The sequence below is a fragment of the Momordica charantia genome (assembly GCF_013281855.1).
Source record: "Momordica charantia cultivar OHB3-1 chromosome 4 unlocalized genomic scaffold, Mcharantia_2.0 BLBB01000004.1, whole genome shotgun sequence".
Lineage (NCBI taxonomy): Eukaryota > Viridiplantae > Streptophyta > Magnoliopsida > Cucurbitales > Cucurbitaceae > Momordica > Momordica charantia.
This window is the reverse complement of record NW_028275162.1, coordinates 18831718-18847945: the sequence shown is the minus strand read 5'-3', so window position 1 is coordinate 18847945 and position 16228 is coordinate 18831718. Positions and strand designations below refer to the sequence as shown.

At 34.4% G+C, this 16228-nt stretch overlaps 1 long non-coding RNA gene across 1 annotated transcript; it reads right to left on the bottom strand.

Moving 5' to 3' along the window:
- Window positions 1-14268: 14268 nt before the first annotated feature.
- Window positions 14269-16012, bottom strand: LOC148211978 (uncharacterized). The gene is made up of 3 exons (XR_015790491.1): window positions 15952-16012; window positions 15547-15669; window positions 14269-15430 (listed from the first exon to the last, which is right to left on the bottom strand). It is a non-coding gene; the product is annotated as an uncharacterized LOC148211978 (long non-coding RNA).
- Between the last annotated feature and the right edge of the window lie 216 nt (window positions 16013-16228).

Here is a 16228-nt window from a genome sequence, read left to right as displayed (position 1 = left end):
GGCTAGAAATGATAAGGAGTATGTATTAACCATTCAAGAAAGGTTGTCCTTAAACTTTTAAATGAAAAGGATACAGGTGAAGCAGCTTACATACATGGATTAAGATTGAAAGAGGTTGCTCTAAGAGGATATTAGCCCTGTCACAAGGTTCATACATCCAGAAAATCCTTGAAAGGTTTAAAATGCAAGACTACAAACTCATTGATACTCCTATCACAAAATGCGAGAATTTTAGTCAAAGAATGTGTCCAACGACTCCTAAGGAAATAAAGTTGGTGAGAAAAGTTCTTACCAAAGTGCTGTTGATAGGCTCATGTATGTCATGATGTGTACGAGACCAGACATCTACTTTGCTATTGGCATGGTAACCAGATACCGGTCAAACCCAAGACAACCCTATTGGAATTGGCTGTTAAGAGAATACTTCGGTATCTCAAAGACACTATGAATTATTCATTGTGCTACCAAAGGAGCAATTCAAAATTAGAAGACTACTTGTATGTTAATTGGGGAGGAGATATGAATGAAAAAAAAATCCACCTCAAGATGCTTATTGGAATTTAAAGAAAGTACTCCTAATTCAATACTGGTAAGTTATGATAATCAGACTGCCATAGCTTTCACGAAGGATGCCAAATATCACTTAAGAGAAAACACATATATATCAAATACAATTTTATTAGAGATATGATTTCACAAAAGGAAGTGAATGTGCAATATACATCAACGAGCAACATGATTGTTAACCCCTTTACTAAGTCTATTCCTATTGTTTTTAATAGTCATGTTAAATCTTTACGATTGCAAAGACTGTAACTATGTATTTCTAAACAAATTGTATTGCTTATTTGAATTATGAAATAAAGTTTGGTACATTATTATGTATACACACAAAATGTTTAGTATATTTAATGAGAAGTGTGTTTGATACTAGATTGGCTCTGTCACACAAGAAATCGCTTATATGACGTGTGCAAAATATGACCACAAAGAGAAGCAAAAGTTAATTGATTTCAACTTTTTTGTTGTGTGAGACCTGTGAGATTAAATTATCCTTGTGACCTCTAAAATTTTGAAATTTTACTCTAGCGTTAGTTTTATTAGGAAGGTTGCCAAAGAGAAACTTTACACTGAAGGTAAGACTTATGTATTTCTTTCACATTGTATTATGATGACACTCAAAGGTCCTATTCACAAAATGTATCCCTAATTTTAGAGATAAGAGGAATAAAATATTGTAATAAATTTTACAACAACTTTTAAAAATTTCACAAGGAGATCTTATTTTTACTAACTTGGTGTGTGGCTTCAACTTCTTTGCTCGAGTTATGTTAACATCCCCCCTCCAACGAGCGGGTAGGTCAAGCATTCCGAGTTTTGACCATAGTAGGTGGAACTGGGAGTGAGTGACTGATTTAATCAGGCGATGGGCTAGTTGATCAGCGGACGGTATGAACAACCTTCAAGAGCACCGCATAACACGTGATCCCGAACAACATGGACATCGTTTTCAATGCACTTGGTGAGGTCGTAGAAGACCCGATTAGTTGCTAGAGCACCAATATTTATATTGTCACACCAAATAATTGGCGGAGAACTAACATTTAGGCCAATTTCACCAAGGAGTTGTCGTAGCCATATAACCTCAGCGGAAGCATGAGCAAGAGCACGACCTTCGAACTCAGTGCTGGAGTGAGCAACAGTTGTTTGTTTCTTCGATGACCACAAGACAAGAGTGTTGTTAAAGAAAACACAATAAGTAGCAATTGATTTGTGATCATCAATGTTTGACGCCCAGTCAACATCATAATAAGCTATGAGAGAGATCGTGCCACTTGGTTCGATGTGGAGTCCCATGTATTTCGTACCACTTAAGTAGCGTAACACCCATTTCACAACTTGCCAATGGATGTCAATAGGTTGTTTGAGAAATGAATTAGGTGATTAACGATGTACACAATGTATGATCTGCGTGTTGGTGAGATATTGAAGGGTGCCAATAGTGATTCTGTACAAAAATGGGTTCTCCATTAAAGATGGATAAGTGTTTGCCCAACATAATGGGGGAGGTGTTAACGGATTGTTCACTGATATTATTATTTAGATTTTGTTATGAGTTTGTTATAGTTTTTGTTATGAGTTTGTTAAGTTGTTAAATGTGTGTTGTTCTATAAATACTCTTTGTAAGCTCTTTTTTATCATCAATGAAGAGCACTCCCAATTTCGTAAAGAGTTTATTACATGGTATCAGAGCTTTTTTGACTAACGTCCTTCGATCCTGCTTTGACGCGTTCCTTTCTTGGCACACGCGTCTTGCTCTTCATTCTCTTTCTTGCAAATTCTTACAAATTTCTTGAATCCTTTTCCATGGCGGATTCATCTACTCCAAAGGATCTTAACTCACCAATTTTTCTTTTGTCCAATATTTGCAATCTTGTCTCCATCTGACTTGATTCGTCCAATTTCGTCCTTTGGAAGTTCCAGTTGACTTCAATCCTCAAGGCTCACAAGTTATATGGTTTTTTCGATGGCTCCACTGCAAAACTTAAGGAATTTTTGGTTGCTGCACCAAATTCGACTTCGTCATCTATGTCTCCTACTGTTAAAGAAGTCAATCTGAAGTACGACGACTGGATTGTTAAAGATCACGCCTTAATGACCTCGATCAATGCGACGCTTTTGCCAGCTGCTCTCACCTACGTTGTTGGTTGTGATTCTTCGCAACAGGTTTGGAACATCCTTGTCAAGCACTATTCTTCTAGTTCGCGCTCCAATGTGGTCAACTTGAAAACTGATCTGTGGTCAATTTTGAAAAAATCCTCTGAATCAGTGGGTCAATCAATATATTCAGCGTGTTAAAGAGTTGAAAGACAAATTGGCAAATGTTTCTGTGATTATTGAGGATGAAGATCTAATTATCTACACTCTTAATGGCTTGCCGTCGGAATTTAATACCTTTCAAACTTTTATGCGTACTTGTTCGCATCATGTATCCTTTGCTGAACTTCATGTTCTTTTGGTATCCGAAGAAGCTGCCATCGAAAAACAGTCTAAATGCGATGATCTTTTCGCTTCGCTAACTGCCTTATTTGCTAACTCTGATTCTCAACCTCGAAATCAGAATTTTAATCCGAATGTTCCTTGTGGTAGAGGTTATTCTAGTGGAAAGGCAAAGGCTTCTGGTAATAGTGGCCATGGAAAAATTACTAGTGATCGTGGTCGATTTCCATCTGTTGGTAGTAATCAGTTTGGTTTTCAGTTTTCTCGTCCTGTTTCTGACTCTTCCTCTTAGAGACTTGTGTGTCAGATATGTTTGTGGGTTGGTCACACTGCCATTGACTGTTATAACAGAATGAACTACAACTTTCAGGGTCACACCCTCCTACACAATTGGCTGCTATGGTTGCCTCACAAAATCAAGTTGCTATGAACTCCTGTGGTTCCACTTGGCTTGCTGATTCAGGATGTAACTCTCATGTTACTGGAGATATGGGTCATTTTTCCTCTACTACTGACTATGTTGGTGATAATCAGATTGCTGTTGGGAGTGGTCAATCACTTCTGATAACCTATACAGGTTGTGGTACAATTCAGATACCTACTTCTTCTTTGTCTCTCCTTAACCTCCTACCAATTCCAAATATTTCCTCCAACTTACTTTTAGTTCATAAACTGTGTATGGATAATAATTGTATCATTATGTTCGATGCTGATTTTTCCTTATTCAGGACAAATCTTCAGCCCAGATAATCTTTCGAGGTCCTAGTGTCAATGGTCTCTATCCTATCTCTTCCTCTATTGATCTTCCTTCAGGATGAGTTGTTGCATCTCCACCAATGGCTCTTGTGGGCTCTCGAACCTCTCCTTCTATCTGGCATGACCGGTTCGGACATCCTAGTAATGCAATTCTTAATGTTGTTCTCAAATCTATGCATTTACCTTCAAATAATTCTATAAACTATATCTACCAGCATTGTTTACATGAAAAAATATATAAACTTCCTTTTGCTTTGTCATCTACTATCTCTTTGCTTCCTCTTGAACTTATACATAGTGATGTGTCAGGTCTTGCCATTCAAACCTCTATTAACGGATTTAATTACTATGTTTCCTTTATTGATGACATGTCTAAATACACTTGGTTGTTTCCCATTGTAAGAAAATCTGATGTTTCTACTGTCTTTCAACACTTTAAGCCTCTAGTTGAAAATCTTCTTTCATATCGTATCAAAATCTTTCGTAGTGATGGAGGTGGTGAATCCATTAATCACTCCATTGGTTCCTTTCTCCGTACTCGTGGTATACCTCACCAAAATTCATGTGCCTATACCCCTAAACAAAAGGGTGTTGCTGAACGTGATAACTCTCTAAAAGATAGTTATTTGTGCAAGAATTTATATAAATTAGCTAAGGATAGCATCACTAACATTCAATCTAAACTGATTTTGTGCAAATAACGTTATAAATTCACTATCTTCCTTATTTTTTATGATTATGTTGAGAGTTATGAAGAACTACCTAATTTTGAGCATTTTGCTGCAGCTTTGTTGGTGCTGCAGCATCAGAGTCAAAAAGGCAGCAAAAACACAGAGTTGACATTTACAGCTTTTACCTGAGAAATTATTGCAGTAAAACGGAAAAAAAACACTTGTTATTTTGAGCTGTGGCCCACTTTATCATTTGTGTTGCCCTAAAATCAAGAGGGGTATAAAAGCTTGCAATTAGGGTTCCCTCCGAAAATAACTCTCCAACATTCCCTATCCCATCACTCCATTCTCACTTGAAGAAAGCTCCCAAGCAACCGTTGAAGAAGACAACAAAGAGAGAAGAGCTGCTACTATTCTTCATTTTCTTCTTCTTTTGCACTCTTTAGTGCACGTGTTTTGTATTTTATGCTGCTCTTTTATTGTATGACATTAAGTACCAAAGTTTATTTGTAATGGGGAGGATGTTGTGAACTTGTTCTTGGGCTAAAAACTTTGTTTTGGCTTTAATGATGATATATATACTGAGTTAAAGTTGTTTTTAACGTTTTATTTTCAGTGTGCTTGGCCAACATATTGAAATATCTTCTTATTAACTCTTGGAAAATTGTAATTGGGATGTGTTTGGCTTCAACTCCTGCTAGATCTACTTGAGTTTAGAGTGTAGGTACTTAGGAATAAGGCTCACCTAGCAAGGTTATAAACTGAGTATATATGTTGTCAAGTTTGTCAAAAAACATGAATAGCAAAAACTCTAGAAATCTGGGAAGGTTTCGTGTCCGTTTGGCCAGTATATCAACATCGTTAATGTTGTAGCATCGTTATAGCCCAGAAAAAATCACATAAACTCTTTCCCCTTACCCTTTTAAATATCAATAATTAACCTCTTGTTTGCATATTTTCTTTTAATAGATTTGGTTTTGCTTGGTTCTAACTTGTTTTTACTCAGCAAATCATACATGCACTATTTTGTTTGAGTTCCTTTAGTTTTTCTTGTTCAAAACATATCTTGTTAATTTGTTTATTTTCTTAAGTAAGTGTTGAAGTGTTTAGTTATCAATCCCTGTAGAGACGATCTTTTCATCACTTGCTACAACGGTTGTGTACACTTGCACAAAGGGTTTTAAACCGTAACCAACAGAACGCAAATATCGACATGTCATTGAAACCGCTCTTACTCTTATGTCAATAACTTCCCTACCAATCTCCTTTTCACCTTTTGCCTTTGCTACGGCTGTTTTTGTCATTAACAGAATTCCATCACCTTTTCTTGGTTATAAATCCCCATTTGAACTTCTATTTCATAATCCTCCAGATTATTCATTCTTAAAATCCTTCGGTTGTGCTTGCTATCCTCTATTAAAACCATATCTGTCCAACAAACTACAACCCAAAACTACTCAGTGTGTATTCCTTCGTTACTCTCTTGAAGTAAAAGGCTATATGTGTTATAACATTTCTTCCATTCTTTACACTTCTCGACATGTCATCTTTGATGAGTCTATCTTTCCTTTTGCTTCCTCATCTACTTCTACCTCTTCTATCCCATCTGGTCCTTCCTCATCACATACTTCCTTCTACCTTTATTACTCTCTGCATTTGTACCACAAACTGATGGTTTCAATCGCTATAAGAATGTTACTCCTACATTACCTTCATCAACTTCCTCATCACTGGTAGCTGCCCCTGATTTGGTTTCTGCAGATTCAAATGTTGCAGCCCTTATTACTGTAGAGTCTACAAATGGTGATTCTCATATTGCAGCCTCTAATAATCCTATTGCCTCTGATGTTGTAGCATCTGGTGCTCCCAATGAGCCTTTAATATTACAGTTCGTTCCTCAGTATCTATTGAGTTACCTACTACTTTTGCTCTTATATCAGTTCAACCTGTTTTTAATGGCCCTGCGAATCTTGGTTCTTCTGGTTCCTTGGTATAAAATACACACTTCATGCAGACAAGGAGTAAGTCTGGTATCTCTAAAAGGAAAATCTTTGTGGTCTCTACTATTTCACAATCGAATGTTGAACCCTTTTCATTTTCTAAAGCATCCACACTTCCTGTTTGGTGTGATGCAATGAGTGAGGAATATGCTGTCTTAGTAAAGCAAAAGACTTGGACATTAACTCCTCTACCACCTGGCAAGAATGCAATCGGTTGTAAGTGGGTTTATCGCATCAAGCATAACCCCGATGGTAGTGTGGCTCAGTACAAAGCTCGATCGGTAGCAAAAGGCTATCATCAGTAAAAAGGCATTGATAATGATGAGACCTTCAGCCCTGTTGTGAAGAAACCTACAGTTCAGGTTATCCTATCCTTGACTTCTCAATTTGATTGGCATCTTCGTCAATTAGATCTCAAGAGAACGTCTTTCTACATGGTGAGCTTTATGAAAAAGTGTATATGCAGCAACCTCAGGGCTTTGTAGATCCGTCTCATCCTCAGTATGAATGTAAGCTTTTGAAATCTTTATATGGACTGAAACAAGCACCAAGAGCCTGGTTTGAGTGCTTTACTAGTCATTTACTCACCATTGGCTTTGTTGCTTCACAAGCCGACTCTTCCTTGTTCGTGCGCCATCTTGATGGTTCTACTACATTTTTACTTCTTTATGTGGATGACATTATTGTCACCGGTAGTAGCTCTCTATATATTGATCATTTGGTGCATCAATTACGACTTCGTTTTGATATGACTAACCTTGGATCCTTTAAATGTTTTCTTGGCCTTGAAATAAATCGCACAATATCTGGTCTTCTTGTATCTCAATCCAAATATACTAGGGATATTTTGACTCATTTTGGGATGTTTACTGCAAAGGCATGTGTTACACCTATAGCTCTCTCCACTACTCCCAACAGTTCTCCATGTTCGGATACTGATGCTCGTAGTTTTTGAGCTATTGTTGGAGACTTAAACTATCTCACTTTTACCAGACTTGATATTGCATTCTCTATAAGCAAATTATCCCAACATATGCATTCTCCCTCTTTGGTAAATTTAGTGGCTGCTAAGAGGGTCTTACGTTATATCAGTGGTTCAAGTCATTTTGGTATGTTATTTCATAAAAGAAATACTGGTTTATTTCATCTTAATGCCTTCTCTGTGGCTGCCAAGAGGGTCTTACGCTATATCAGTGGTTCAAGTCATTTTGGTCTGTTATTTTAGAAAAGAAACAGTGGTTTATTTCATCTTAATGCCTTCTCTGATTCTAATTGATTGGGCTTGGATAGACGTTCCACTACGGACTATGTTATTTTTCTTGGTTATAATCCCATCTCTTGGGGTGCCAAGAAACAGTCCACTGTTTCTCGAAGCTCAATCGAGGCTGAATATCAAGCTTTGGAAACTACAACAGCTGAATTATTTTGGGTCCGACAACTCTTTCGACATCTTTACATTTTTGGAACTGAGGCTCCTACTATGTGGTGCGATAATGTTTCTGTTATCCAACTTGCTCGCAATCCGGTGTTTCATGGAAGGACTAAGCATGTGGAGATTGACTTTCATTTCATTTAGGAGCGTGTTGTTCGGAAGGATATGTCTCTTCAGTATATTCCCACTCTTCATCAGCTAGCTGACTTCTTTACAAAGCCTCTGACTACTGCTCGACATGCCTTTCTACGATCCAAACTCATGCCAGCCTGCTAGGACTTGTTGTCTTTCGTTTGAGGGGGCATGTTAATTGATTGTTGACTGATATTATTATTTAGATTCTATTATGAGTTTGTTATAGTTTTTGTTATGAGTTTGTTAAGTTGTTAAATTTGTATTATTCTATAAATACTCTTTATATGCTCTTTTTTATCATCAATGAAGAGAACTCTCAATTTCTTGAAGAGTTTATTACAAGAGGGGGCTGAACTTAAACCAAACTTCTAAAAACTTGAGAAGGCGGGATATCCAAGTCGACGATACCAAATGTCCTTGGATACCATAACATCTATACTACTAGATAATTTGGGAAGAGACACAGAACAAATAGTTTTATTAGCACCCAATGTTAACGTAACTCCAGCAAAGAAGTTGAAGCCACACACCAAGTCTTAGTCAAAACAAGAAGATCTCCCTGTGGAATTTTTAAAAGTTGTTGTAAAATTTGTTACAATATTTTATTCCTTTTACTTCTAAAATTATGGATACATTTTGTGTATAAATAGCACCTTTGAATGTCATCATAACATAGTATGAAAGAAATACATAAGTCTTATCTTCAGTGTAAAACTTTCTCTCGGTATCAGAGCCATAATGGCTAACGCCTCATTCTCCAACACCTTTGCGAACCCCAGTCCACTACTCAATCGATTGCTTAACCAAAATCACCATAATAAAACTAGACAGTAGCAATTACTTGTTGTGGAAAGATCTAACCTTGCCCATATTACGAAGTTACAAACTAGAGAGACACATCTCTGGCAATCACCCATGGGAACCATACTAGAAAGAGAATAGAAAGGATGTTGTGCAACAGTCAACTAATAATACGAAAGCAAGTCAAACGAACACATCTAGAGCGTCGAGTTTGTCTGTAGCAATGGAAGCAGCCGTCAATCTGCTATATGAGTCATAGGTAACTACCGATCAGCTTCTTCTTGGCTGTACAACTCTATGACTCTAGAAGTTGCAACACAAGTGACGGGGTACGAAATGCTTGTGATTTATGGGCTGCCATATAAGAACTCTTTGAAGTACAATCTCAGGCAGAAGAAGAGTATCTTTGTCAGGTATTTCAATAGACTCGAAAAGGTTCTTTTAAAATAACTGATTTTTTACGTGTTATGAAATCTCATACAGACAATTTGGGTCAAGCTAGGAGTCTCATGCCCACTCGATCCTTGATTTCTCAAGTTCTGTTAGGATTAGACGAATAGTATATTCTTGTGATAGCAATGATCCAAGGAAAAAAAAGGCATTTCGTGTCCTGAAATGCAAGCCAAATTATTAGTATTTGAAAAAATGCTAGAACTTCAAAATGCTCATAAAAATACAGTGTCAATTAACAATTCTATTGCTGTGAACATGGATAATAGTAGTAGAAATGCAAGCAGTGGAAACCAACGTCAGAATTAAAACTCTCGGTCACCATTCAACAACAGTCGGGGGGTGTGATCGAAACTGAAGTAGAGGACGGTGGAACAACAATAGTCACCAAATTTGCCAAGGGTATGATAAACCTGGACATTCAGCACTAGTGTGCTACCATCAATTTGATAAGGAGTACAGGAACAATACACAAAATCGTAGTAAAAATTTCAACGACAACTCTATTCAAGGGGTTGACAACAACAATATTGGACAAGGTATATCTTATGCATTCACAGCAACTTAGAATAACAATCCTTTTTTGGCCAATCCGGAAACAATGGTAGACCCGAATTGGTAAATAGATAGTGGTGCTTTGAAGCACGTCACCGCAGACTACAACAGTGTGGTTCAACCTACTGAATATGGAGATATGGGAAGAGTTACAATAGGTAATGGCGATAAATTAAAAATATCTCATGTTGGTAAATCCTGTTTAGTTTATGACGGTGGGTTGATCATGCTTGAAAATGTGTTGTGCATACCTCACATAGCTGAAAATCTAGTTAGTGTGTCCAAACTCACTAAAGACAACAACGTATACCTTGAATTTCATGATGATTCTTGTAAGCAAGGTGGTGCTCAAAGGGGATCTTAGAGATGGGGTTTTACCACTTCAATACAGTTGGAGCATTAACTAGGAGTACTTTGAGTCAAGTTGACTATAGCCTGGAGTTAGCTGCTAATAAAAGTATTTGTTATGTGTCTCTTCCCAAATTATCTAGTAGTATAAATGTCGTGGTATCGAAGGACGTTTGGGGGAAATTGGGAATTTTTACCATTTTCTTAATTCCATTTGGACTTTTGACCCTATTTTTTTTTTTAAAAAAATCTTATTTGTGACCCTCCCATTTTAATATTTGACCCATTTTCATGCCTTTGTAAAACTACAAAAAAATATCAACATTTTTCAAAAAAAAAGCAAATTTCTCCACAATCTTTGTTCCCTCCACCAATCTCTCACCTTAAACATCACACTCTGTTTTGAATTTGAATCTAATATGGAAAAAAAATCTTCTTTTTAATTTGAAGAATCAGTTACAAAACCTAAAAAATCTAACTTTTAAATTTAAAAAATCAATTACAAATAGAAAAAAAATCTCAACTTTTTAATTTGACTGGATCTGAAATAATGATTAAAAAAAATGGTTCAAATTACGTGATGGAGTATTAAATATTAATAGTTTAATATGGAAAATCAAATTTGCATAATCTCAGTACAAGATTACATAAATGCCCGAATTTAATTAAAAAAATCAAAATCCAATGAATCTCCACATAAATGTTGAGAATTTAATTAACAAAAAGGGCCCAGAATAAATGTCCAAATAAAAAAAAAGTTCTGAAATTTCATGAATCCCAGCTCGAGATGGCACAATCCTGAACCGAGATTGAATTTTGTACTATCCTGGTTTGGGATTGTGCTATCCTGCCATTCCAGCTTTTTGTTTTTTTTAATTTGGACATTTATGGCCGGGATTTATGAAATCTTGGAAGAAATTGCATAATCCGGATTCAAGATTCTTCATCCTCTAATCCCCTAATTGGTGAATCGATATAGAGAAGACGAAGGAACCTAAATTGAGACACGAAGTAGGCGGTCCATCGAAAAAAGAAATCGAGATTAGTATTTCTAAAATCACTAACAAACTCTAAATTAGTAATTCTCCTAAAATTACTTATATAAAAAATTAATTAAAAAATCACTTGTTTTTTTCGAGTCATCCAAAACCCATTATTAGACTATTAATTTTGATTGGTTACCAACTAGTCTCTTCTAATTTGATGTAGCAAGATGGTGGGAGTTTTTTTTGGGTGCCAAAATTCCTAACAATATCAAAGTTTTATTTATTTATTATTATTTTTTTTTTTGTAAGACCTTCCAACAAAAAGACTAACTTTACAAAGTAGGGAATGGATATCTCGACTTGTGGAAGAAGAAGCTGAAAGAAGAGACTACTCTGCACACTACATGGGACCGGAAAAAAAAAAAAAAAAACTTATGATCTATTTGATTTTGTAATATATTTACTCAAATTAAATATTTTAAACCCTGTCTCTTTACTCTTTAGCTCGGCCCATTACGTGAGAGAAGTGGGCAGAAGCCCATTTGGTATCCTAGGCCTAGCGTAGGCCCAATTCATAGGGTCCGCCTTTTACCAAAATTGTTAAATAATATTTGGTATAACCAAAATAATCTATACTTTAATCACATAGTGTTAGTTATGCTCACTATGATAAAATTATATGCGAATATGTTCATCATATATTTACGTACATATTTTATTATTTTATAAATATTTTTTTCACATATACTTTTTTTTTCTTTTGGTATTGTCTATGTGGATTCGTTTTCAAATTTTGCTTTCTTTTCTCTTTATAATAATTTACCATCTTCTTTCATTTTTGTATATAAGTATAATTATTTTTTAAAAAATAATAAAGGTTGGGGGTAGAGATTCAACTTTTAAAACTGAAGAAAAGTAACGATAGTCCTATATATTGAACAAACTTTGGTAATTTATTTGATTGGGTTGAAGGTTTTCAATTTCTCTTTTATTTCTTCTCCATTATTTTTTCATTTTATTTCCCTAACTTTCGCATGTAAGCATAACGCTTGAGTCAAAAAGTTTTAGGGAGGGGAAATATTTACGAGTTAAGTTTTTATATATATAAAATTTTTTAATTTGAAAAATTTAAATAGATAAATTAGAAGAAAACTTTTTGAGTATTTTTTTAATTGTTGTACTTCTACTTTTATTTATCTTATTTATTTTGTTAAATTAATTTTAATTCTTGAACTTATAAGTTGCTTCTGTGTTTCATACTTGTGTCTAATACATTATTAAATTTTAAAAATTTTTTTTAATAAATTTTAAACTTCACAGTGTCGTGTCGAATAGATTTATAAATTATTAAAAGTATTTAATAGGCCGTAGAATTTTTTATTTTTGGTTTAATAGGTCTCCAACTTATTAGACAATCTTTTAAAATCTCAAGACTAATTAGACACATAAAATTAAAATTGCATAAATCTATTATATTTTTTAAAGTTTAGTGACCTATTAGACGTAATACTATTTAAAATTTTATTTAACACCTTTAAATTCGTCAACCTATTTGACATAACTCTAAAAATTCTTGAATAAATTTATAACTTAATTTTTATTTTTCCTTTTTTTAATGTAAGACCATTATTGCACAAAAAAGATAGTTTAAACAAAAATAAATAGTAAAGATGTTATGAGTTAGATCCCCATCTCACCCCACCCCACATATGTGTTCAAACAAAATGATAATAAATAAATAAATAAACCTTTGTTACTACCTCCCAATATTTTTTAGCTTCATTATTACTATGTATATTTTATTTACAAAGAATATTAATAAATTATACTCATGCAAAATTTAAAAATTTTCTATACAAACTAGTGTGTTTGAAAAAATTAATTATGTATATATAACCAATTTCATAATGTATATATTTAATTTAAGTTATATTAGAAGAAGAATTCCATAAGTTCTAATGTTAATCCAAGCATAACTGAGTAAAGAAAACACTTCATCTTTGTGATGTGTTTAGAAGTGATGGTAGAAATAGTTGATTTTACAAAAGTGATTTAAATATAAGTAATTTTGTGTTTGATTTGAAATGATTTTCATATCAGTGATTTTGAATTATTAATATTTCATTTATGATTTTAAAAATGCTAAATTCTTAAAAAGGGCATTATAATTGAGAAATTTAACTAAGCAATTAATTAACTATTTACTATAATAAAAAATTATCTATATAACTAAATTTATTTCATTATATTATAAATTAATAATAGTATAATTGATTTATTATTTTTATAAATATCTATTTTTATTAATTTATTTTTCCGATTGTTTTACTATTACATTTTTGTTGACATGAGTACTGTGTAAGAAATATGCATAATATATATCAAACTTTCAAAGACTATATATCTCATTCGATCTAGAAACGTTTCTATCAACATAAAAACTTAGACTACATATTAAGTATTGAAACACAAACTATATAATAAATAAATTAAGGAGATACAAGGAGTTTAGCAATTTTCTCACCATCTTCTATCTGTCTCCCACGCCCAAAAATTTCACTTTCTTTTGTAACATTGGACTCAATTCTTTCCTCACATGAAGGGAGAAAATATTCATATCATCATAAGACTTGAACTCAAGATTCTGTCGTAGAATGAGTTCTTATAAATTATGAAGTGTCATTGATGCAACAACAATCCTCACTTATTTTCAAAAGTATATATGTCGTATCATTTGCCATCTATAATTCAAATACTTGAATTGGGTTTCTTTGCAAAATTCTTTTATTGTTTGTTTTATAAATAAAATGTTTTCGGTGACCTTTTTTTCTTTTTGTTTATTTTGAGATATTGAGGAACAAGTTTGTTCTTTCTTTTAAAACTCTTAGAATTCTAAAAAACTTTGTTTTTCAAATTTTTTATTTTTTGAGTTCTTTTATTAAGATAGGTTCAAAAAACGAAAGTTGTTTTACAAGAAGCAATTGGAAGCACCATCACAACCTATTGATAAGAAACTGGATAAATACCACGAGATTATTCTTGTGATCTTCCAGTTAGAATAAGTTTTGGGATTTACCCGATTCCTTCCAACCTTTTCATTTAACTATTCCTTTTTTTATTTCAAGCTCATTTTTATTAAAGTATTCTATCATATGCTTCACTTCTTTATTTCCTATAAGAATATACAAAATAAAATGACCAAAATATTCCTGAATAACCCAATAAAAATTTTCATACCAGAGGAGAGATAAAGTATCAACTTTAAATTACTATCAAACTATTGGGATTGTTGGAGTCAAAACGACGTCGAAACAAGCTAGAGAAGAGTCGGGATCGAGCCGAGACGTCGGGGTCGAAGTGGGAATGAAAAACAGAGTAGTGGGACACTACAGGCCACTTGGGCCGAGAAGACAGCGGCACAGCACTGCGCTGTCCAGATGGGGGCGCAACACGGACTTTCTGTCTGTAGCGCCATGGCACCAGGGACAGCGCCATGACGCTGTTTCGATGGTTATAAATCTCAGCCTCAGGTTTTAGGGTTTTACCAGCCGAAAAAGGGATTATTTGCAGTCGATTTTGAGTGGGTTTTTGCAACAAATCAGTGGCAGCGGCTCGGGTATTGGTAGAAGCTTTGGGGTTGATCAAGATCGATATTATCGGATAATTGTATCTTTATTATTGTGAGTTTTTCATTCATGTTCCTAAGTATTAATTATATAAAATACTTAGAAGCTAGGGTGCTTTTGTTGAGACCTCTAAAGGATATTTTGGGGAGAGTTATTATATCCAATCATAAACTATATTAGTGAATTACCCACATCTGAGTGAAAGACTGGACGTAGCCCTTAGTGGCGAACCAGTATAATTTGTTGTGTTGTATTCTTTGTTTTCTTCATATTTGCATATTATTTGTTGCGTTGGATATTTTCTGTGGAAGGAGAAATTATTCCGATCAGTCAATTTACCAACACAAACAACAATTATTGGTGAATGCCATAAGCTCGTTGACATCCTCTGGAACTCATTTATCATACGTGATTTTGAATGATGACAATTCCAGAAATTTGAAAATATTAATGTTTGTTTAGAAGGAAAATCCAACTACCAAAGGAACGAAATTACAAAAATGATGGCGAAATCAGAAACCTAAAAGCAAAAATGAGAAGAGAACGAATGGTCTAAAAAGATAGACAAATTCCCATTATAATATCAAGGTAATCAATGGGAACATACATGTGTAGGAAGAGATTCTTACCCATCGTTGGAGATATGCCCGATGTTCGGTCCTGAGAACCTCTACAAAGAAAATTATGGAGAATAATGAGATAGATATAGAATAGAACGAAGGTGTTTATCCTTTGAATCTTAAAACACGTCGCTACTTCAAATTAATTACAAGGAAGGAAAAATACCCGGTGGGAATAAAGGGTACTAGCTCGAACTATAGCCAAACTAGGCAACCAGCCGAACGATTTTTGTTTACTACCCACGTGGCAGGCCAACCGTTCCCTCCATTAAGCACGCAAGTTCCCTACCTATGTAGAGTTAGAACCGCTTATTCAAATGGGAGCCATATTTCTCAATGGTTACTTTTCTCATCTCTTATAAATACCATAGAAACAAGTGATTCGGGTATGCAAAAATTTATTAACTTAAATTTTTATTATTTACCTGGCACAAAGACCGACAAGATTATCGTTGGAGTGCTAACTTGTTTTTACAGGTTTTTTATCTTAGAGTGTTCTCAAGGATCTATTGTGGCTATCGGAAACTTTTCAGTAGAAACAGAAGAAAAAGGAAGAAAAATAGAAACATACCTTGCCAAAAATTTCTCTTCAGAGTAAGGGAAGAACTAGGGAAGAAGAATGAGAAGAAGAACAGGAAGAAGAACGAAAAACCCTAAAAATAGTTAGAGATAGGGGTGCGGGCAGTTTTGTAATTTTAAATAAATATTGCCTATTGCACATGACTTGTCAATTTTTTCAAAGTGAAATCTTTCTTCTTGTGTTTTAGATGGTTGTGATAATTGCTCCACGAAGTAGTAAATTTTTTTAGCATATTTGCCTGAAGAATCTCACACATCTGCATACACTC